The 25,265-nt window shown below is 40.4% G+C and overlaps 1 long non-coding RNA gene across 1 annotated transcript in view; it reads left to right on the plus strand.

Moving 5' to 3' along the window:
* The window catches only part of LOC129047825 (uncharacterized), a 169,524-nt gene that overhangs the window by 17,255 nt on the left and 127,004 nt on the right, over positions 1-25,265 (plus strand). The window contains exon 5 of the long non-coding RNA XR_010136501.1: positions 7,730-25,107. This is a non-coding gene — a long non-coding RNA (uncharacterized LOC129047825). The remainder of the gene's footprint in view (positions 1-7,729; positions 25,108-25,265) is intronic.

Here is a 25,265-nt window from a genome sequence, read left to right on the forward strand (position 1 = left end):
AAGGAAAATGCCTGTGGAACTGGAATGAAGAGACTTGCAAGAAAATGCAAGTATAGATGTTGATGGAGTTTGTCAGTGATGTCCAAAAGGTTTAATACAATTCCAAAGAATTCTTGCTTGCAAAACTAGCTCAATCTTGTCTTTCTAGTTTTACCTTATACGGTTCCTTTCACGTGCTTACACCTCAGCCAACCTAGACAGTTTGCAGTGTCAAATGTGAGCTTCATTTTCCACCCCGTTACATTTTTTTCTTCATCGTAAATGTCCTTTTTGCACTTACGAATCCCTGATGAATCGGGAAGGGAGAGTAGGATTTTAATGAGAAAAGGGAACCTTTTTCTCTCACCAAGCTTTACTTCAAATACCACCTTCTGAATCCTTCCCTCTTGGTCTAAAATCTGTTATAGTGCCTGTATCCTGATTAGTGGGTCACACTTCTGACACGTTGACCACATATGTCTTGATTATTTGTGCGTGTTTTTCTCATTATACCTAGTAGTTTCTCAATAAAAGCATGCACAGATTCTTACTAGAATCAAACCACCCAGGATTAAATCTGTCCTGTTTACTTCTGGGCACTGTTACCTGGAATAACTTAATTTACATCTTTGAGCCTCAACTTGCTCATTTGTAAAATGAACATAATAAAACCTACCTTAGAGACTTGTTGGAAGGGGCAGATAATGATGCATATCCAATACTTAGTGTCATGTTTGGCATATGACAGATGCCATTATTGAGAGTTATTAACAGCAATGTGTGGATATTGGGTTAAAAGGAGCCCTTCCCATAAGAATTTCTTATAAATCACAAAGGCTACCTATACTAATGGATGTCCTAGAGTGTATGGATGAGGGGACATCGAAGTGATATATTCTAATGATTTTTCTGTACTTCTGGAGGGGCTGGCAGATACCTAAATCATATCAACAAGAAGTTTATGGAAGAGAACTACAATCATCATAAACCCAATCATGTTTTACTTGGTGTTGAAGGACATTTAAAAATCCCCCCGACCTTAATTTACTAAATTATCAAACAAATCCTGTTCCCAGATCTGAGAAAACCACCTGGCTCAATATCACAAAGCACCCTGATTTCTCCCTCATCTTGAGATGTCAGGATCCCTCAGAAAACTTCACAGAGGTGCCCTAGTGAGTAATATGCCCCAAAAGGAGCAAGTCTGATAGTGAATGAACTCATCTGTGTTTGCTTCACTTAAAGACTGTTCAGCTCTAGTTATTTCTCAACATTTATGCTGAATCTTTTTTAAAAAAAAAAAAAAAAAAAGAGACGAGGTCTTGCTCTGTCATCCAAGGTGGGGTGCTGGGTTGCAGTGGCATGATCATAGCTCATTGCAGCCTTGAACTCCTGGGTGCTCAAGCAGTCCTCCTACCTCGGCTTCCCAAAGCACTGGGATTACAGGCACGAGCCACCATGCCCCTCCCTGTTTCTTAAAGGTTTATGATTTTATTTTACTTCTTGTTATTTAGTGGAGATTAATTGCATGCATTCTATAAACTTTTATTCAGATTTCACCTTTGTATTTCACTCAAAAAAGTGGACTTTGCCCTACTTGGAAAAACAATAAACTAGCCAACTTGGGATCCAGCTTACAAAGCCCGTTTTATCTTCTGCCCCACAAGTAGGTAGGGAAAATTCATGTATGAACTGGGTCTCTGGTCCTTATTTTTCTCATCTTCCCCATGGATACTTTTATGTGGCTCATAGTCTGTAGATACTTTTCACATCATGGAAATTTAGCATCTCACACAATCATCTTGAAGTGAAATCCGTTTGTGTTTTTAATCCACACAGGCAGTTTCCCATTATAATGAAGCTTTCACAGTTGAGTACCACTGATCTCTTGTGTTCTTGAAAGTGATTGGTGATTAAAATCACCCTTCTTGCAAGCAGCTACCTACTGTTACTCTCCACAGAGAATAATGAATCACCATACACAGAAATATTAAGATACCACTTAGAGTATTAGAATTTTAACCACTTCATGTGGCTGAGGCACAGGGGCCTTTTCAGCCCCAATGCTAGTTTTCTCAAAATTGGTAATGCGGCCCAGCTTTACTCTTATGCTCTCCTGGGCCCAGGCTGCCTCCTGCAGTGTGGTGTGAAACTTAACTGTAATTTGTTGTGACTGATCCCTAATGCAAGTGTTAACAGTGGCTACTTGCCATGAGTAGGAGAGTGAGAGTAAGTGTTGTTTATCCAGACAAGAAGTGATACCAAAATGAGACTGGAGGTGTGATTCTAATTTGCACCTCCATTTCATTTGCCCAGAGGAACTACATTTTTTTGTCATTATTTCTGAATATATATAGTGACAGGGGAAGGCTTACCAAATGCACTGCTAACAGATGTGGCAATCACACTTCTGTGCAGCCCCTCTTTTTGTTCATTCATGCTTTGGTTAAATCACCTTGTGTTTTGAAGAAAAAGGCCCTTACCAGAATTGCCTGAAATATCATCCAGGTAGGAAACGTAGTAATTATGCCAAAAAGCATTGTGAAACATACTCATTGTGCTTTACTGTGTTGTAATATACATAGAAATATATAAAATACATGGCATTATATAAAATATCCATATGATAGGTGGAATAGGGTGTGTATGAGTGTCAGAGAGAGGTAGGAAAGACAGTAAAATATTTCAGACACTTTTAAGTGGCCTATTCCAAAGATTCAAAAAGCTTCGTGGAAGACTAGCCCTACAAACTGTTGCACTTTATACGAAAAATTCAATAAGAAATTATTTTAAATTCATAATATATGTCAGAATATTAAAAGCTCAGAAATGTGGAAAAGTAACCCATTTAACTTTTATTTAACTCTGTGTACCTTGTACTTATTTGGTCATAGAAATTTTTTTTTTTTTTTTTACTATCCACGTAATGAATTCACTTTGGAAAATGACCACCTTTTCTGATTGTTAAAATAGACATTTCTTGCTACATCAGTCAGCTGTTGTGATCCTCTATTTTTGGACAGACTGACAGTATATTCAGTGCCTAAGCAAGGTGCAGCAGCTTTTCAGTAAGAATATTCATGACATTGTCATTATTTTTTATTGCTACAATTGACTCTAAACAGCTCTGTCCTAAAGAAAACCAAAGTGTCAGTTCAGGAAATAAAGTATAGTTGGAATCAAGCTGAGACCATTGTATTTTTCACTCATGCAATTGAGGAGAAAGTGTTAAGTCATGCTAGAAACCTAATCTTAGCAGCTGTGGGAGTCTTCGCTAGTCAAATGCTGAGGAATGCTTTTACCCTGTAGTCTTACTATTAGAAAGCCATGTTGGAGGTTTTCAGGCAAATTGAGACATTTCTTCATTTCTAGCACTTACCACATATTGTGGAAATAAAGCTTTAGGAGATGCACAATTAATGCCCTCCTTCCCTTTGTGACTTTTTAGCAATATCTTACAAATATTATACTTTGAATCAAATAAAGAAGTATTATATAAAAACTGCAATACCAACTGAACTACATTGCCTGGTAAAAATACAGGGCTGGAAAATGTATTTCTAATGAATCAAAAGCAGCTGTGGCTTCAGTGGCCAGCATTTGATCACTTTAGAGCGTGACTCATGTAATTGGTTTTCTTGCTGTCATATGACAGACATATCAACCCAACATTATATTAGAAAGCTGAAAAATAAACAGCCTAGATAGAGATGTCTGGAGCTGGGAAAGAAGAATGCCTGCAGTTTAGCTCTGGTTGCTCTTTTAAAGTTTATTCTGCAAGGTGTGGCCTTGTGAAGAGAATTATATTCAACGGGAAAGTGCGCAGATGTCAGTCATTGTTAAATCAAGGATCTTTTACAAGAGATCTTGGCGAGATTTCACCACTGATAGTCCTGTTCGCCTGTGTGAACTGAAAGTTGGGCAGATATAAAATAACTGCTTTGTTTTTCCAAAACTTGGCCCATTACAGCATGAAATTCACATTGGCGAAGTGAAAACGATTAAGCCTTTTTCAGTAGAGCAGGTATCAGGGGACTTTTTACTTGGTAAGAAAAACTGTTGTACAGGAAATGAACATAGTTCACACTCTAGTCACATTTTATGCAGTCAGGAACTGGGTGAGCAGAGTATCATCCCAGGCATATACAGTCTGAAGATCTTGTAAGGTTCTAGATAGTTTCCTGTGATACAGCAGATCTAGTCAAGAAAGATTTCCCAGGACCCAGTTCCCTGGCTTGCTGGCAGGTTTCAGATAACTGTGATTGGCCTCGTTTGGGGACTTTGAGGTATACAGAGACAAATTCACGTAACTAGTGCTGACAGGTTATTTTATCTTCAATTAAGTGGTGGCATGCATCAAGATCAGATTGTTCTACCTGAGTTAAAGATGTTCCTCCTGTTGCTTTTTGTGAAGCAGGAGAGAATCAGAGGACCAGTGGGACAACAACTGTGAGAAGCTCATCAGCTTCACGAACTGACCACAGACCAATCAGTGAATTCCTGTCCTGCTTTCACTTTGCTTTCCATGCTATGTGGAAATAAGAGCTCTCCTCAAGGGTCCAGTGTGAGGAACAGATAGCAAGCACTGATTGGGTGGAACCAGCCAAAGGTAGCTATGAATAATAGGACAAAAATAATTTTTATTAGGGAAAGGTGAAGCCAGTTAGCACTCAAATCCTCCATTTCTAAGTATAGACTCTTGTTAAAGGTTGTACCCATTAATGTTTATCCCCACCACTGATCCACCAGTGTTACCCAGGGTTATTCTGATTTAGGTGCCACTGAGGGAATGAAATGGATAAGTCAGTTCATTCAGCAAACCCATAAGACTTATCATAGTACTCAGAACTTCAAGCTGCATGTGGCCTGGTGGTGGTGGTGGGGAAAAGTCCCTGCTGTGAGTCACATGAGGTGGTGACTTAACCTGAATTACCAGTGTGAATACCCAGTTAAGTAGTAAGGCACAGCCCCTGTGAGAGTAAGTCCTCATTTCAGTGATGAGTCCAGAGAGTAAGAAGAGCATAAAGATGGCAGAGGACTTCACAGTGGTATAGGGGAGCAAGCATCACTTTACTGGGGCAGGGTACAGGGGGGTCTTTATCATCACCAGCATCATCTTGTTCATGCAAAGGTCATTTTCTGATAAAGTGGTTGGAAGTTCCAAAGAAGAGGGCAGGGACTGTAAACTCTGGGCTATTCTTTATTCCGCAACATTGATTAAAAGTTGCTGTGACAGGCTCTGCCCTAGGGCTCTAGGATACAGTGAATAACACAGAGGTGGTGCCTACCCTCATGAAGGTTACCTTCCATTTGGGGAAGACAGGCATGAGTAAGTAATAAAAATAATTATACATTTGATAAGTGTTTTGAAGGGAACAAAAATAAGAGGCTGAGGTAGGGAATCATTGGTGAAGGGTGAGAGGAAGCCAGTTTTCAAAGAATATTAGGGCAGGAGATAGTGAAATTGAGACTTGAATGAGAAGGTAACGGCATAGTAATAAATATTTGTGAAAAAGGAAACATACAGAGGCCCTAATGTGTTTGAAGAAGTTTGAGAAAAATGATGTGACAGTTCATGGTTGTATTAGGGTTACACAGAGAAATAGATCCAATAGGAGATATGTATCTGTCTAGATATATACCATATATATAAAACATTTTTGTGTTTTTATGTATAAAGAGATTTATTATAAGGCATTGGTTCACACGATTTTGGAGGTGGGCAGATCTCAAGATCTGCAAGGTGAGTCTGCAAGCTCCAGACCCTGGACAGCCAATGGTGTAGTAATAATATGAGTCCAAAGGCCTGAGAAGCATGAGAGCTTGAGACCCAGAAGGAGCCAGTGTTCATGTCTGAAGGGAGGAAAATGTCAATGTCCTAGTTCAAAGGCAGTCAGGCAGGCAGAGTCAGGCAGGAGGAGTTTTCTCCTGTTGACCAGGGAGCCAACCTTTGTGTTCTATTCAGAGCTTCGGCTGATGGACTCATCCACATTAGGGAGTGTGTATTGGTTAGTTTTATGTGTCAGTTGGGCTAGTGTAAGAGATGCCCAGATATCTAGTTAAACATTATTTCTAGGTGTATCTGTGAGGGTGTTTCTGGAAGAGATTGTCATTGTAATTGGACTGAGAACAAATTACCCTCCCCAGTGTAGGGTGGGTATCATCCAACCCATTGATGGCCTGACTGGAACAAAATGGCAGAAGAACATTAATCTGACTGCTTGAGTGGAGACATTAGTCTTCTGTCCCTGTACTGGCACTTACAGCATAGCACCCCTGGGTTTCAGGCCTTCAGATTGTAATTTGCACCACTTGTGGGACTTGTTAGCCTCTATAATCATGTGAGCCCATTCCTTATCTCATTACAGACATACAGATATTTTATATGTATGACCTCCATCTTACTGGTTCTCTTTCTCTGGAGAGCCCTGACTAACACAGAGGGCAATCTGCTTTACTCAGTCTGCTGATTCAAATGTTAATCTCATCCAGAAACACCCTCATAGACACATTCAGAATAATGCTTTACCAAACATCTGGGCATCTCTTAAGGCAGTCAAGTTGACACATGCAATGAACTATCACATAGAGTCAAAGACAAGGAGAGGATTACAAAGTTAGAGAGGCAGGGCCTTGCAGGGCCTGGCACAGATTATAGAGTTTATTCGGATTATATTTGGGGGGTGGGCTGTTGACTATTGAAGGAGTTCAAGGAGTGATGATTTCTTTTCAAAGCCCATCACTCTGGTGGATGGTGACTACTTTGAAGGTAAGGTTATTGCACCAGATGAGGTGGAGTCCGTGGGAGAGGTGATGGGAGCAGAGACAAAGGAAATGGAGACAGTGGACCCCCTTGGAGGAATATTTTGGAGGATTGGATTTGGGAAGGGAAAGGGATAAATTGAGTATAACCGAGCTTGTGAAGAAAGACTCTGCACTTTGCATTTTCTGTGGTAAGATGCAGAATATGAGTCGTCTCATCCTCTCAGTCAGGAGTCATCAAACTACAGACTCCTGTTTTTATATGGCCTTCGGGCTAAGAATTATCTTTATGTTTTTAAATGGTTGAGAAAAATCAAGAGTATTTTTTGACCTGCAAGAATTACATGAAATTCAAATTTCAGTGTCCATAAATAGTTTTATGGGAACACAGCCATGCTCATTCGTTTATGTATTTTCTATAACTGCTTTTGCCCTGGAACAGCAGAGTGGAGTAGTTGCGACAGAGACCATATGTCCCACAAAACCTAAAATATTTATCATCTGGTCCTTTACAGAGAAGGTTTGCTGACCTCTGTGCTAGTTTATTTAGCAGTCTCTGGAAAAACATGCTAGTGTTTACATGTCCAGCACATCTAACCCTTAGATACCTCTTGGCAAGGATGCTGTCCCACGTGTGAATTTATCTGTCTTTTCTCTGTAGACCGAAGAAAGCCAGCTTACTAAAGGAGCACTTTGTTTGCCAGCCTTAGAGCCTTGACCTTTCCAGCAGCCAATTAAGGCATTTTCTAAAATTGGAGAGATTGTAGAGGTGATCAGCAATGATCATGAACAAAGCCTCCTATTATGCTAGGGTTTCCACAGGTTTCCTCTTGTCTTGGAAGGGACCAGCTGGACCCTGTTGGAGGGAAAACAAGTTTGAGGGCTTGTGCACCCTGAGAGTAGAGAGGCAGACTATCAGAAGGAAGTAAGGAAAGTGGTGCCAACAGTAGCTCATACCTGACCTTTTTTTTTGATTTAAATTCTCCAGGGATTGTCTCCTGGCTTGATTCAGCTCTTCAGGCCCTGGAGATGAAGTTCTGTGTCAGGCACCAAGCATCTGTCTGCCGTAGGCAGCTGGAGGTCACTCTCTTGATCACCTCTTGTGTGGACAAGTTTTCTTATAAGCAGAAGGCCATCCCCAGGCATCCTCTGGTGCTGACTGAAGAGATAGGAGCAAAACTCATGCAACCTGCCTTTCAGATGCAAACAGAACATTCCTAAGTCCTTTGAGGCACTCTGCCAATGTGGTAAATATTCTCTAATAGGTCTAAATTTGATATTCAATTTTTTTTTCATTTAGGGAAAAATTCTGAACATTTATGATTGGATACAATTTCCCAAAACATACTGTAGGGGTTTCACTTTGTTAGGATGTATTTATACAAATGTGAACATGACCTCATGATTTAAGATCACAGAAGCATAGAATGGCTTTTAGACAGGGCTTCTCAGCCTAACTCCCTTATTTTTAGTAAGGATTCCAGGAGTCGAGAGATTGTTTAAAAAGGCACCCTGGTTAGTGAGAGAGTCAGGGCAAGATACTGCTGTCTGTGGCCATCATCATGCTCCACGCTGCCCCGGTGCTCTCCACACCCTCTTCCGAGAGGTGCTTTTCTGGGCTCCATGCATCTGCAAGCTCTGCTGATTCACTTTTAGTGGCATGAGAGTGAGAGTCCTGCTGTCAAAGAAATGGCATTATAGCTTTTGATAGCTGAGATAGTGTAAGTAGGACCCAGGCTTTCACTTTTGAAGCCAGAAATGGGAGGTTTCCCAGTGCAGCTCTTGACGTTGGCGCATGCAAAGATTCTCTCTTGGGCTCAGTGAAATTTCTAGAGCAGTGTCACATCTTCAGTAAAGAGTATTTAATGTTCCTTTTTTGTCTCTGTTTACTTTCTGTTTCCATCTTCTTGACCTGAGATTCCATTTTGCCTTTGCTTATACCTCATGGAGGAATCCGAAAATAATACCGAGCAGGAAGCGTTCTTAAAAAATGGAAAAAAAAAATTCTGCTGTTCCAGCATTATTTTTTCATACTATGCTAATCATTTTTGAATACATTGTACAGATGGTAGGTTGTATTTTAGCGGAGGGTTTTTTTTCAAGCCAAGTTCATAGACATGATCTTGAATTTGTAATGCTGTATTCCTAAGTGTCTTTTTTGGCTGTCAAAATAGTGCTGTCTTTAAAAAGTACAATGTAGCTACTCTGGGTAAGGCTGATTATTTCTGCTTGCTTTCTTTATAAGAATAAGTATTTTCTCTTATTACCAAAGTAACATTTACTAGAGAATATTGGGGGAATAAAAGCAAAAAGAGGGACAGTAAATTGGTTTAAGTACCACCCTCAATATCAGCTACATCCTTTTCTTATCCCCAGTCCTCTCTTTGCTTTGGTCATACAGTGAGCACTGTGATATAAATTCATTCAGTTTCATCTTGACTGTCTTTGTATCAGATACACAGGGGATAACAATACCTAGCTTGGAAGACGAATTAATAGAGGGCTTACCTGTGTGATTTTCATGAGAGACTGAAAGATCATGGGTTTTTGGGACATAGTGATGTGGGTTTTAATTCTAGAATTAAAGTTCTATGTTCCATGTTACTTGCCTGCATTTTAACTATAAATTAGGATAATGGTTATTTGGGGAAGTGTAATGTAAAAAGCCTCAGGTAATGCCTGGCTAGGGAGTCATATCCGTTGAGATGGTAGCTGGCAGTGTTGGCTCTCACCTCCTGAGCACCTACTGTGTACAGGCTTGGCTATGGCAGACTTTATTGTAAAGGGCCACAGAGTCAATATTTTAAGCTTTGTGGAGTTAAGGGGCAAAATCAAGGGTATGAGGTAGGTACTTATACGCCCATTTAAAATGTAACCATTTAAGAATGTAAACAGAAAACTTCCTTAGGTCACAGGGCGTACAAGACATGCAGTGGGCCAGATTGGGCTAACTCCTGTTGCAGGGTGTCTTGACATTTACTTGTAATTCTCACAACCCTATGAAATAGTCACACTTTTTTTTTTTTTTTTTTTTTTGAGACAGGTTCTCACTCTGTTGCCCACCCAGGCTGGGGTGCAGTGGCACAATCTTGGCTCACTGCAACCCCCGCCTCCTGGGGATTCAAGGGATTCTCCTGCCTCAGCCTCCCAAGTAGCTGGGACTACAGGCGTGCGCCACCACGCCCAGCTAATTTTTGTAGTTTTAATAGAGACGGGGTTTCACAGTGTTGGCCAGGCTGGTCTCGAACTCCTTGCCTCAAGTGATCCGCCTGCCTTGGCCTCACAAAGTGCAGGGATTACAGATGTGAGCCACTGTGCCTGGCCTAGTCATGCTTCTTATAAATGGCAAATCCCAGATTCAAACTGAGGCAGCCAGAGCCAGGAGCCATCTCACTTGGAACCATTGCACTCTCCTGCCGAAGGTCTGTTTTACAACTAACCGCTAGGACCCTGTTTCCCTCATCCTGCACCTTCAGCTATCCCCTTCTCTGCTGCCCCCACCCCCTCAACCCTGCCCTTGGGCTGGAGCTTGTGGCGCTCTCACTCCTCAGGGCCTTTTCCTGTGCCTATCTGTCTTTGTAGAATACCTTTCTCCTGGTTGGTTGGCTAACTCCTTCTTCAGGTCTCAGTCCAAATCTTACCTCATTTGGAGAATCCTGCCTAACATATTTGTCCTTGGGCCCTAGGTGTTCTATCACATCGTCCTTTGTTCTCCAGACGCTTTGCCTGCTTCCCTCCCTCGCAGCATTTATCAGGTTCTGCAACTGTGTTGTACTTTCTCTTTGTTTGTGTGTTTGTCTGCTTCTGCCCAGTGGAATATAAACTCCTCAAGGGCAGGATCAGGACTTTGTCCTTTTCATTGATACATTCCTAGGTCCAGAACAGTGTCTGGAACATAATAAGTGCTTAGTAAATATTTGACAAACGCCTTAATTTGCTTGTCAACTGTCCTTGTTTTTCAGAAATCAGCTTAAATTTTTCAGTGTTGGCTTTCCTGATCCCAAATCTAGGTAGATTTCTTACAGTACCCCCATTATTTTCCTTGGTAGCTATAAAAGCCACCTAAAATTTGGTAAACTCAGCACCTGAGAAGCAAGTCAGCACCTCTTGCATGGAGGGGGAGATACGAGGCGTGAATCTTAGTAACCTATAGCAGCCAACATTCCTGCGTGAGGCAGCATCTCATCTGCAGCAAGAGATGAGAAGTCACGCAGGGAGAAACATGCCTGGCAAAGTCGTTACCTGACTCCAGATGTGGTAGGAGCTGAGGGTCCTGCTTCTCATGCCTTCATGTGCTCAAGAGATACCTGGGATCTTGTGCACATTCTGATTTAAATTATCTGGGGTAGGGCCACGATTCGGAATTTCTGATCTACTTTAAGATGCTGCTAAAAGCTGCTGTTTCGACAGACCACACTTTTAGTAACAAAGACTCAGATCAAGGTTTCTCAACCTCGGCAATGTTAACATTTTGAGCCAAACTATTCTTTGTTGTCAGAGGTTGTCATGGGCATTGTAAGGTATCTAACGCTATCCCTGGCCTTTACCACTGGACGCCACTAGCTCTCTCCTAGTAGTGACAACCAGAATTGTCTTCAGATATTACCAAGTATCCCCTGGGGGCGGCGGGGGGGGGCAAAAATCATCTTAACTTGAGAGCAACTGGGCTAGATGCTTCTCTGTTCCTAGTTTGCTGTAACACTTCCTTGGAATCTCTTAGCCAATGAGTTTCCCTTTTGCCTGAGCTAGTTTAGTTAGATTGTTACGAGCTTGTAGTTGAATCCTGCAGCTTACATACTTGACAGTATATAGTTATTTGTGTGCTTTTATATATATTGACCGTCTACTCTGCCGAGCTCTGTAACTGTACGCTTTATGTATCTTCATTTCAGTACTTAGTGTGGATCCAGTCTGTGGGAGGTAGTTGATACATGCTGCCTATTGAAATTCTATAAGGGATGAGTTGTACATGCTTTTTAAAAAAATGTTATTGAAGTACAGTATACATATATACCCCAAAAACCCAGAAAAGTGCACATAAGTGTATATAGCTTGATGAGTTTTCACACTTTGGAAATTCCCATGTCCCGGGCCTCCAGATCGGGAACAGAGTGAGACCAGCATCCCAGAAGCTTTCCTCCATTACTCACTCTATAATTTTTTAAATTTCTTACAGATAGAAGAATATTGACATTGGTGGACAGATAGGGCCTTTAAAATAAAGGTAGTAGAAGCGTGTTCTAAAACTTTAAGTATCTCAAAGACAACAAAAGGTTTTATTGAATGACTAAATCCATACTCTGTAGGTCAAGAGTCAGCAACCCTTTTCTTTGTAAAGAGCCAGATTGTAAATTCCTCGGGCTTTGCAAGCCCTTGGCCTCTGTTGCAACTACTCACCTCTCTCGTAATGCTGAAACAGACAGATAATACATAAACAAAGGGGTGTCGCAGTGCTCCAGAAAAACTTTATTTACAATTAACAGCCAGATTTGGACTGCGCACCCTGGTTTGCCAATGCCTACTCTATTATTATTGAAAATGTGGCCTGTGTACTGAAATGCGAATATTCACAATAATTTCACAGTTCAGAGTGTGGGATGCGGTATTAACTTTTAGCTCTTTTTCACAAAGGATCTGGTGGGGGACACCATTCCCTTCAGGCCAGTCTACTTGCCTCTTTGATGTTCTGCTGATTGTCCCTTGTGTCCTGAACTATTTTGTTCCTCCCCTCAAGTCTGTTCTGGAATCTGTTGCCTTCTTTGCATGGGTTTCTCAGTCTCTTCTAATGAAAGTGGCCAAAATTTTCTTCAAGTACAGAGTCTGTTTAGTTGCTCACTTGTGATTTGCATCCAGTTTTCTTCACAAATGCATGCAGCTCATCACTGATTGTCAGCAAATTGCTGTCTTGGTGTTGTATCGCAGCTCTGCCTACCCTCTGCTCTGATTTCCTGTCCATGCTTCAGCCTCCCTACAATAGTGTGAGAAGTTATATTCTACTCTCTCAGGTAGTAAGAGTACCTGCCTAAATGAGGTTCAAACTAAAAGCTGTTTCTTGGATGCAGATGCCCTCTAACTTCTAAATAATTACTATCTAAAAGCCCTATCTTTATCTTCCAAAGCTTAAGGTTTTACTTCTTATTTCTTAAAACTACCATGTCTAATGTTACATGGCTACACTTATAGGAGCATTGCTGATGCTTATTTGTTCTGTTCTTGATGAAGGATTTGGAGATCAAAAGTGACATTCCTTCATTAAAGTAATTGAAATTATTTCCAGATCAGGATGTCATGGCTGAGATAGGCTAAGTTATAGTAACAAACAAACGAAAACGCAAACCTCATTGGCTTAAAATGGCATTCATCCGATTCATTAGAGATGAATGTGAGCTATTTAGATTGTTACTCTGTTTTCTAGTAAGCTATGTATAATTCGTTCCATATTTATGATTTTAAGTCATCAATACTTTGTCATTTTGCAAAGCCAGGTTTTCCGGAAATCTACCAGAAAAAAATACCATGCCTCCTATGCCCAAGGTACTCTGCCTTGCTGTGTCTTCACTCTGGGATGCATCCAGGCTGACGGAGCAGCCTCGACTTCTAGGTGCTTCTTTTCTCTCCAGATAGATATATTTAATGAATTACCATGAACCTTTCTATGGTGGGTGTTTTCTCCCCTTTCTTATTAACAGTCAGTCACTACCTGACTTTAAGACTTACTGTAAAACTGCAGTAATTAAGACAGCATGGTATTGGTGAAAGAACAGACAAATAGAGTAGTGGAGCAGAATAGAGACACTAGAGACCCACACAAATATTGTCAACTGATCTTTGACAAAAGAGCAAAGGCAATTGATTGGAGAAGGGACAGTCTTGCTAATAAATGGTTCTGGAACAACTGAATATTTTTGCAAAATAGTGACTCTAGATACAGACCTTATACCTTTCACAAAAATTAGCTCAAAGTAGATTATAGCCCTAAATATAAAACGTAAACTTATAAAGCCCCTAGAAGATAACCTAGGATAAAATATAGGCAATCTTGGGTTTGGTGATGACTTTTTAGATACAACAACAAAAAGCATGATCCATGGGAAAAAGAAGTTGATAAACTGGATATTATTAAAATTTAAAACTTTTGTTCTGCAAAAGGCTGTTAGAGAATGAAAAGAAAAGCCACAGACTTGGAGAAAATCTTTACAAAACCCCATTATCTGATAAAGGGCTATTAACCAAAATGTATTTAAAAACCTGTTAAAATTCAACAATAATAAAACCCAATTAAAATGGGCAAAAGATCCGAATACTTTACCAAATCATATATACAAATGAAAATAATTATATGAAAAGATGCTTGAGATATGTTAGGAAACTCTAAATTAAAACAACAGTGAGATACCACTAGACATCTATTAGAACGGCTGAAATTCACACGCTCATCATACCAAATGCGGGTGAGAATGTAAAGCAATGAAAACTCTCATTCATTGCTGGTAGGAATGTAAAATGCCACAGCCACTTTGGAAGACAGTTTGGCGGTTTCTTTAGAAAGCTAAACATGCAACCCAGCAATCAAGCTTTTAGTTATTTACCAAAATGAAAACTTATATCCACTCAAAAACCTGCATGTGAACGTTATAGCAGCTTTATTCGTCATCGGCAAAAATTGGAAGCAATCACGATGTCCTTTAATAGTTGAATGGAGACACCACTATGGTACATCCATGCAATAGAGTACTCTTCCGTGATAAGAAACGAGCCATCCAGTCATGACAAGACATGGAGGAACCGGCATACTACTGAGTGAAAGAAACCATTGTGAAAAGGCTACATGCTGTGTGATTCCATCTATATGACATTCTGGAAACGACAAAACTATATAGAGACAATAAAAAGATCAGTGGTTTCCAGAGTGGCAGGGGGTGAGAGGAACAGAGAGATGAATTGGTAGGCAAGGGATTTTTAGGGTGGTGGAACTATTCTGTATGACACTAAAGGTAGCTACATGACATTATGCATTTGTCAAAACCCGTAGCATGTGCAACACAGAGTTAATCCTAACGTAAACAATGGACTTAAGTTGATCATATATCCATAGTGGTTCATGAATTTTCAAAATATACCACATTAATGCAAGAGGTTAATAGTAGGGAAAACTGCATATATCAGGGTGGGAAGGAGGGATATATGTACTTTCTACACATTTTCGCTGTAAATCTAAAACTGCTCTAAAAAAATCTTAATTTTTTAAAAACCTGGACACTTACCTTTTCTATACAGCTATATCAAAATAAGGTTTTGAGGGATTTTCACACAATTTTAACTATCAAAATAAGGTTTTGAGAGATTTTCCTATGGAAAAATTGCCACATCTTTAGTCACTAGCCAGTGTGACATCTGTCTTCACCTCTCAGAGACCTTTTCACTTTTTGGATGGTTCTCCTGGGTATCGTTGCTTGACAGCTAAGCTCTGGATTGATGGGATGTTAACTTTGTATTTATTGTCCTTTCTGTTTGTTTTTTCTTCTCTCCTTCAATATGAATTTAAAAAGAGACATGAGATAGAAATATACTCTGTGATTAATGTCTAACAGGAATGTATAAAAAGTGATGAAGCATCTAGATTTGTAAAGGAGTAATTTGCCTAACTGGATATGTCCTTTTTGGAAACGATTACCCTGGGTATATTTTAGAAGGTGGGTTAAAAGTCATCTGTACAAAACCTTGGATTTGAGATGTAATAATCCAGTAGCTTTGTAAACTTAGTCTACCTATTACTGGTTCTTTGCCTTCCTTAACTACCACATCCCTTAAGGGGAAAAGTGTATTCTCTACCTGGTATGTGGATGTTTTTCTCAAATCACAGTTTTAACTCTGTACCTACCAGCCTGTGACTTTCCATTCAGGAAATGCCTTCGGAATAAAGTCCAGTCTCCCCAGCAAAGGTACTAACATTGTTGGGCAGTGGTATTAACATTATTGGGCAGTGGTATTAACAATGTTGGGCAGTGGTACTAGTGTGTGAAGGGTATTGCTGAGAGTACCAAGCCTGCAGTTACGACTCCCCTGCCTGTACATGGAGCCCCATCTCTTACTTATTGCCACCACTCCATCCCCACAGGGCCCACAATCATCGCGCACCTTGCGGCTTTTGCATGAGCTTATTCCTGTGTTTGGAAAGGCTCCTGCCATGTCTGTACATCAAGAATCAACTTAAGCTAGCTTCATTCTCCCATTTCCACAAAAGCTTCCAGAACTCTGTACACATTTCATTCATAGGACTCAGGACTGTGCATCATTGGATTTTTGTCTAGTTATATTGTTTCCTTTACTTGGTGAATTTTCAGGGTGAGTCACTTGTTTGTTTTCTATCATGTTTTGAGTACCCAATGTGTTTTTGTTTTAACTGAATCAATACATAAGTTAAGAAATAAAGCAAAACCAATGTATCAGTAAAGCTAATGCTAGCTACTGCAAGAAATCAGTGCCAATCACATATATTTATTCCTCCAGGCTCCTTCCGTTTTGTGGCTCTGCCGGTCTTCTTGAACGCATGACTCCTGAGGCTGGGGTAGAGAAAGGTAAGGAATGTGGAGAATTGTTTCTTTAGGGGCATATGTGCCAGGCCAGGAAGCAATGCACATTATTATACTTGCATTTGATTGGCCACAGTCTTAGTTCAACGCTAACTGTAAGTGAGGCTGGGAAATCTAGTCTAGCTGTGCACCCATGAATAAGACAAAATGGGTTTCGAACAGCTAGCAAGTCTCTGCCGCAACCTTTATTTGAAATTAATCGACATTCAGATTTGAATTCCCATTACTTTGCATTGAGATAGTAATATACTTTTTAATTTAATTTTTTTTTTTTTGTTAGATGTGTGCTCTTGCTCTGTCACCCAGGCTGGAGTGCAGTGGCACGATCATACTGCAGCCTTGACCTCCTAGGCTTAAGCAGTCCCCCTGCCTCAGCCTCCCAAGTAGTTGGGACCACAGGTACATGCTACCATGCCTGGGTAATTTTTAAATTTTTTATAGAAACAGGGTCTTCCCAGTGGCTCACGCCTGTAATCCCAGCACTTTGGGAGGCTGAGGCAGACGGATCACGAGGTCAGGAGATCGAGACCATCCTGGCTAACAGGGTGAAACCCCATCTCTACTAAAAATACAAAAAAAAATTAGCCAGGCGTGGTGGCGGGCACCTGTAGTCCCAGCTGCTGGGGAGGCTGAGGCAGGAGAATGGCGTGAACCCGGGAGGCGGAGCTTGCAGTGAGCCAAGATTGTGCCACTGCACTCCAGCCTGGGCAACAGAGGGAGACTCCGTCTCAAAAAAAAGAAACAGAGTCTCCATATGTGTCCAGGCTGCTCTCAAACTCCTGGGTTCAAGTGATATACACCACTTTTATGTAGAGTGTGGTAATAGAGTGAGGTATTAGGAAAGGGAATTAAGTCCCTCTTGAAGAAAAGTGAGTTATTTAGATTGTTACTCTGTTTTCTAGTAAGTTATATATAATTCGTTCCATATTTGTGATATTAAGCCGTCAATACTTTGTCATTTTGCTACGCCAGGTTTTCTGGAAGACTACCAGAAAAAAATACCATGCCTTCTATGCCCAAGGTTGTCTTTGGCATAGAACTACTCATTTTATCACTATATGACAATAACACTGCCTTGTTGAATTAAATGATGCATATGTTACATTATTTTTGGAGGATTAAGGAGTTCTATAAGTGTGTTTCTCAGTGGCACTAATGTTTGAAGGAAATGGTTTTCTAGATTTCAACATTGTAAGAGAATTAGAATTCAATCAGCATGATAAATCATTGAACTTGCTGTTGAAGGACCTAAATTTAAATTAAACCTTTAAATGCAATAATTTCTTTTCAATTTTGGTACTACTTGGAGATAATGGAGCTCTTAAGTGGAATGAATTTGATTCACAAGTACAGCAATTGTTCCTTCGGTTGCCGATGTTTCCCACAGTATATGTTTTATTCTTTGAAAGTTTAATCAGTAAGCTTAGTGAGTTGCCTCTTTCTCACCTGTTTCTTATATACAACGTTCTCTAGTTTCTAGATTTGTGGGGCTTTTTGTTTGACATCAGGATCGTAGGTGTGGACATAATTGTGTCAGATGCATATTTTATTAATTTCCTGGCAAGAGAGATGATTTTAAACATCAAGCTAAGAATCTCAGGAAATGATGTGTTTAATAATAAACGGACATTATCCCAGGTATTCACATGACCGCATTCACATCTCTCAGATTTAGTTAACACACTTCAACAGTGCGACTAAAAGGAACTGCACCCAGAGCTTGCAAGCCAGTGCCCTGCTCATCCCTGCACCAGGGTGGAGGAATAGTCACCAAAGGTGGGGATTGTCTTCAAGATCCAGTCAGCCAGAAGGTCCGTCTCCCCAGCCTTGTAGAAGTCAAGACCACTTGCCTACTGGCGGCTGGGGTATTGCATTGGTTTTCTATGGCTTCTGTAACAAATTACCACAAACTTGGCGGCTTATAACAACTGAAATTAATTCCCTCACAGTTCTGGAGGCCAGAATTCTGAAGTGGTTCCACTGGGCTAAAATCAGTGCTTTCACAGAACCACACTTCCCCCTGGAAGCCATTCTCCTCACAGTCTCTAAGGGAGAATCTGTTCCTTCCCTCTTCCAGCTTCTGGTGGCTGCCCACATTCTTGGCTTGTGGCTGCATCACTCCAGTCTCTGTGACCACAGGCCTTCTCTTGTGTCATCACATCGCCTTCTGCTTCCCTATTGTAAGAACACACCTGAATATATCTAGAGTTCACCCAGATAATCCAAGATAATCTCCCCGTCTCATGATCCTTAATCATATCTTCAGAATCCTTTTTAACATATAAGGCAAGATTCACTGACTCCAGAAATTAAGACATGGATATCTGTGTGTGTGTGTGTGTGTGTGTGTGTTTTGGGGCCAGGGATGGGGAGGGGGGGTTGTAGTAATTATTATCCAGCCTACTACAGACATTAGAAACTGTTCCATAAATGACTGTTCTGAAAGTAAATTATTGGCTATAATGCTAATGGTTTTCTTTTTTTTCCTTATCCGAGTTCTAATTAGGTAAAAACATAGCTCTCTAGCAGTTTGCTGCACATTTCCTGTGAAAGTGAAGATTCTCCTTTCTTAATGAAGAGCAGCTCATATATGATGACAAAACAGAGGCAAGGTTAGCACTTTTGGGACATTTTTCATGTTTTAGTTTTAATTTCTGATCTAGGTTTTCTGTATTCTCTGGTTGGTTATGATGATAAAAAATCATGGCATTATCACTATTTATGTTATGAAAATATATTAGACTACCTTTTAAAATGATACTTATATTTTCTGATTAGAAAAGTATAGCTCATTTTAGGGAATTTACAAAATGCAGAACAGCATGAAGAAGAAATAACTTATAATCTTAACCTAGAAATGACTAGTGTTGATATTTTGGGTTCTTTTATCATATGACATTTGTTGTCTTCCTAGAGCGTTTAGCAATTGTTATACCATTTGTCCAGACATTTGAAACACCATCATCATCATTATAGGGAAACAGGTTTTTTCGAATGCAGGAAAACTGAAGAAGCAGAGTCATCGTTAAGGCTTAGACTCTACTTTCTTCCTCGGTTGAAGACATAGCCTTATTGACCTGAATTTACAAACAGAGCATAATATTTACAGATGCATCTTTTAATGGAAGTCCATCAACTGTTAGTGTAAATTCTTCCTGAATACATCTTTAAGCTATTTTCTTGCATGTTTGAGTAGAACTGAAATATTGAGAGATGTTCTGAACAGGGAACAAAAGTTGATGAACAAATAAGTTTGGGAAATAGTGAATACACACAGTCACACACACAGATGTTTTAATAAAAGTCCCAGCACATATTAGCATATTAAAATATCAGAGACTTTCCAAAACAATGGAGCTTGTTAAATCTAGAGTTCCCCCCAGCTGATTGATTTTTTTTTCCTAATCCCTATAACAAGAAACTTTGTGGAACAAAATTTGTGAAGTAAAATAATAATTTAGATAAGGGTTATGCAAATGTTTTTGGTAAGAAAAGAGTTTGGTTGGTCAAAAAAGGATGTGTGTGTGTTTGTGTGTGTGGATGGATGAGTAAATAGAGGTGTGTGTGGATGTATGTCTCTATATAAATATTTTTGTTGCCACCCTTGCCAAAATAAGTTTTTAAAAAGTGGCTTATTTGATTCCGGTATCATAAAAACCTTATTAAAGATATCTTACATTCTAACACATTAGATGGCTTTTCTCTGCCCTTGGGAGAATTTGGAATTAAAATCTAGGAATAGTATCAAGCAGAGTGAAAGTTCAAGGGAAGAGTGAAAGAGATTTGTATTTTTTTTTTTTAAATGTGCGAAAGCCTCCCAACCTCTCCCACCAAGTGTCATTATGGCCTGAAGCTGAATTACTTCTCATCTGATTAAATCAGAACCAGATTCTGATACTTCCTAACTGCTGTGAAGTGCAGATTTTTAAAATGTGTTAAAAAAGCAAGAATGTAATCCTAGTAGGAAACAACTCTCTTAGATAAATTAGCGTTTTTAATATCATCATTTTACAACTTTGCAACATACAAAATTATTCACCCCCTTTATGTAACATGTAATTATTAACCGCCTGGTCAGAATATGAGCATTAATTTTGAAATTGAGGTTTCTACGTTTCTATCCATGAAGGTTTGAGAAATCGTAGACGTAGGTGGAAAACCATACTAACCTTGTTTTAGTGTCGGTTGTCTGTCGAATCTGAGATTTGGTGATTTCAGTAATGTCATTAAACTTTTGGTTTTTATACTTATGGAATAGAAAAGGGGCTCAGTTAATAAAAACAAGTGGGCAATCCAGAAATTGGGTAATTGAATTTAGGAAGCAACCACAGGTGAGCATTTTTACATTCCCTTTTCAGGAATATTCTCAAATATTTGGGGAGTGAAAAATGTGGTTTCTCTGATGGGTTAAAAATGTAAAAGCCTGAGGCGGGGCGTGGTGGCTCACACCTGTAATCCCAGTCAGGCCTGTAATCCCAGCACTTTGGGAGGCCGAGGTGGGTGGATTACCTGAGGTCAGGAGTTCAGGACCAGCTTGGCCAACATGGTGAAACCCCATCTCTACTAAAAAATACAAAAATTAGCCCGCGTGGTGGCACTGTTATGAGGCCGAGGCGGGTGGATCACCTGAGGTCGGGAGTTTGAGACCAGCCTGACCAACATGGAGAAACCCCATCTCTCCTAAAAATACAAAAAATTAGCTGGGCGTGGTGGTACATGCCTGTAATCCTAGCCACTCGGGAGGCTGAGACAAGAGAATTGCTTGAACCCGGGAGGCGGAGGTTGCAGTGAGTCAAGATCACGCCATTGCACTCCAGCCTGGGCGACAAGAGTGAAACTGTCTCAAAAAAAAAAAAAAAAAAAAAGAGTCTGAAAGGAGGAGTAGAAGAGGCCATTATGATTGAAAAGCCCATTGCTACTAGATGATTTTACTTGGCTTGGCTTATGTATCTTCATCGCTGTCCTGTAGGGCAGTGGCTCTCAGGAATACCAGGACTTCAGCAGCACCTGGTGTGTTGTTTAATTTTGGGTGTCAATTGGACTGGGCCATTATGCCCACTTATTTGCTCAAACACCAGTCTAGATGTTGCTATGGAGTTATTTTTTAGATGTCATTGATATTTAAATCAGTAGACTTCGAGTAAAGCAGATTACTCTCCATAATTCTGGTGGGCCTGATCCAGTCAGCTGAAAGCCTTAAGAGAAAAGATTGAGAAACCCAGAAGAGAGGAATTCTGTTCCGGTTTACCTTCAGACTGAAGACTGGAACAGTGACTCCTACTGGAATTCCACCCTGCTGGCCTGCCCTGCAAAACATTAAACTTGCCAGGCCCATAGTTGTGGGAGCCAACTCCTTGAAATCAGTCAATCTCTCCCTTCTCTCCTTTTTTTCTCTTTACACACACACACTCCTGTCCACCCACCCACCCAGTTGGTTCTCATTCTCTGGAGAACCCTGTTACACTTGAGTGCTTATTAGAAATGCAGATTCTTAGACCCCACTCCAGACCTGGTGAATGGAAATGGGGTGGGCCCCAGCGGTCTTCTTTAACAAGCACTCCTGCTAATGCTAGTGACCCCCAAGCCTGAGGGCGGCTTCAGGCAAATGAAAGAAGTCCCCTTTTACCATTGAGGAAATTTACGTTCAGAAAGATTTCAGTAACATGCCCAAAGTCATCCAATTGGTTAATAGCGTCAGCCAGATCTATTCTTGGTACTTTCAGAAAGATAAAATAATATCCATAGATATCTTAGTAATTTTTGAATCTACTTTTATATAATCGTTCGTTGTTGTGATGCCCATTTTCCTTAAGGAAAAAAATAACATGAAGGGACACAACTATATCGATATGGTATGTGAGAGCAGTGATTCTAAGTCTTTGTACCACCAGGTATCACTTCTATTATTTCATGTAATGAAAGATTTTTGTTGACTAAACAAGCTGCATTTTACAGGGATATTTATTTGGCCATACTGCAGCTCCAGGCTCCTGACTGGCACGAGTTGGCCAGTGCTGCTAGCTCAAGTGATGCATCCCAGCCAAAAGCAGAGAGGCTTGATGTTTTAATTAGCCTGGAAACCTAAATGTAGAATTTTCATTAGGCATTTTGAATATTGAACATAGCTAAGGACTTTTCATTACTATATTATAGTTTTCCAAAACACCTGGAGACCCTTGTGGGGTATCTTTGCTCTAAAGAATATTTTCAGGTATAGATGCTTAGTGCTGCCATATGTACAGCTAGGATGTATTATAAGGGCATAAAAGATAAATTCCCAAATCTTAGTAGTACACCACTTTTTCATTCACCAGTTCTGGTTTAGGTGGCACCTCTGCTGCAAGCAGTAGATCAGAGACTCATTGTCGGTCTTTCTGTCTTGAGGCTCCATGGCCATCAGCATGTAATTTCCGAGGTTGCTGGGCAAGCAGGAGAGTGTGGAGGTGTTTCCTGGTCATGCTGGCCCATGGTGTTCATCATTTCCATCCATATTCTGTTGGCTGGAACTCAGTCACATGGACTCATCCAACTGCTAGAGAGGCTGGGGAATGTCGTCTGATCGTGTGCCCAGGAACAGGAAGAAATTAGTTTGATGATCAACTAGCAGTTTCTGCCACCTGCGGCTTCAGTGCTCTGATTGTTGGTAGGTTTGTGTTTCTGCCCGTGATGGATTTATGTCCCTTTTTGATAACCACAGTGTGGCGGATATGAGTGGTGGTAATAGATTTAGGCGTTATTGTTGCCACCTGACTCTTTCTGAGTCCTTCCTAGCTTGTGGAAACAGAGCCACAGAAACTATAACTCAGATTGTACTGGCTGTTGCCCACACCTTCAGCTGGGATCTTCTACCATTCCTAGATTTTCATCTCCTTGTATCTTATGGACTAGTTTATTGGCAATACTTACCATATGGCCTCTATCATCATCTTGCTCTCCCACTTCATGTGCGCTCCTACTTCTCTTGCCACCATTTAAATTCACTGCATGTTTAGTCATCTAAGGGCACCCCAGTGCTACCACTGTGCCAAGAGAGTACTGTATTTGGGATCCATAGACCACTGTCCCCCTAGAGGCTTGAGTGGTACTGTATTAAGAGCAGAAGTAAGGAGAATACCCTTTGTCTTAGTTATCTGTTGCTATGAAACAAATTATTACAGAGTACTACAATTTATTTTTCCTCCAAAGTCTGGGTTGATTGGGGTGACTGAGCACCTATTCTGTTCCATGTACTTTTGGCTTGTTCACTCAGGTGGCATTCAGCTGGAAACTTGGCTGGAGTAGATAAGTCCCAGATGGCCACATCCTTCAGGGCTTCTCTCCGTGTGACCACTCATCCTTCAGTAGTCTGTCCTGGACTCCTTTTAGAGCTTGGCTGCAGGGCTCTGAGAAAGAGGCAGCCACCAGGTCTCTTGACCTCTTGGAAGTGTCTCATCACTTCCACTGCATTTTTATTGGTCAAAACAAGTCACAAAGCCAGCCTAGATTCTAAGAGAAAGGAAAAAGCTCTTGTGTGTTCAGGGATGGGAGGAATTGTTGGCGGTTATCACCATGTCTTGTCAGCCTGTCTACTTTGCAGCTTGTACCTCAAGGCTGTGCTACCTGTGTTGCAGTATGTCAGTCACCCATTGAATGATTCCTTCTACCACCAGTTTAACCTTTCTCCAGAGGGTTCAGGCTAGTGCCATCATCTTGATAGCCTCAATTCTGGGAATGTGTGAGGTATGCGGAGGAAATAGTGAATGAAACGGTTTGGCTGGTGCTGAGAGTTTGCGTTATGAGGGTAGTGAGCTTGAAGAATTAAGCAGTTCCTGAATTCTAGGCTAACAGGCTGGGGAGCTTTGAACTAGTCGTGGTAAATTGGAGAGTAGTCTTTAAGGAGCATGAATCCCACAACAGTGTATAAAGTAGATTGATTTGTGACTTAAATAATCGTAAATTTCAAAATTGCTGAAAAAGAGTAGGTCTTAAATATTTTAGCACAAAAAATAAGTGTGTGAGGTGATGGATTTATTAATTAGTTTGATTTAATCATTCTATAATGTAAACATGTATCAAGACATCACAGTGTGCCCATATAATACATACATATAGTTTATATATACAAAAATACAACTATTTGTCAATTAAAAATTAAATTTTAAAAAGCATATATTAAAAATAACATTTTAAAGATAAGTAAATATTAAAAAGAGGGTTGAAAGGTAATATCATTGGCCATAGCCACCATATGCAGACATGGAATGAGCAGTCGTCCATGGACTACAGGGAGAATAGGAAGGCCTAAAAGAAACAGTCATGAAAGGCAAAGGAATAATTACTGTGACTCTGAGATGATGTCGGGAGGCAGAAAGAAAGCAGGGGAGGCTGGGAGCAATGAACTCTCCCATAAATAACAGTTTAAAAATACAGGTAGCAGAGAGGTTTGAGTTTAATATGGAACACCAGCACTAATTGGAAATAACTGAGGGACTGTTATAATTATTTAAATCCTAGTTTGGTCTTGTGGGGGGTGGTGGTAAATTTGCTTTATTAGTCAGCTTAGAATGTGTTATCCCATGGTAACAAACAGCCCCATATCTCAGTGGCTTATGGCAACCCAAGATAACTTTCTTACTTGTATTTTGGCTATGGCAGGTCAGCTCGAATCTGCTTCACATCTTTTTGCTGTCCAGGCTCAAGAAGCATCTCCTGTCCAGAGCATGCCTGTCTCAGGGTGGAGGAAAAAAAAATTGATGGAAGCACACGATAAGTCTCAAGGTTTTTGTTGGGAGTTGTACGTGTCCCTTTCAGTCATATTTTATTTTTATTTCATTAGTCAAAGTACGTCACATCATTAAGCCTGATGTCTATGGGGACAAAAATTATACTCCTCCCATAAAAAGAGGCACCAGGAAAGGGTCACTAAGAAGGGGCAGTGGATATTTTTGAATA

This window comes from Pongo abelii, chromosome 13 (genome assembly GCF_028885655.2).
Source record: "Pongo abelii isolate AG06213 chromosome 13, NHGRI_mPonAbe1-v2.0_pri, whole genome shotgun sequence".
Classification (NCBI taxonomy): Eukaryota; Metazoa; Chordata; class Mammalia; order Primates; family Hominidae; genus Pongo; species Pongo abelii.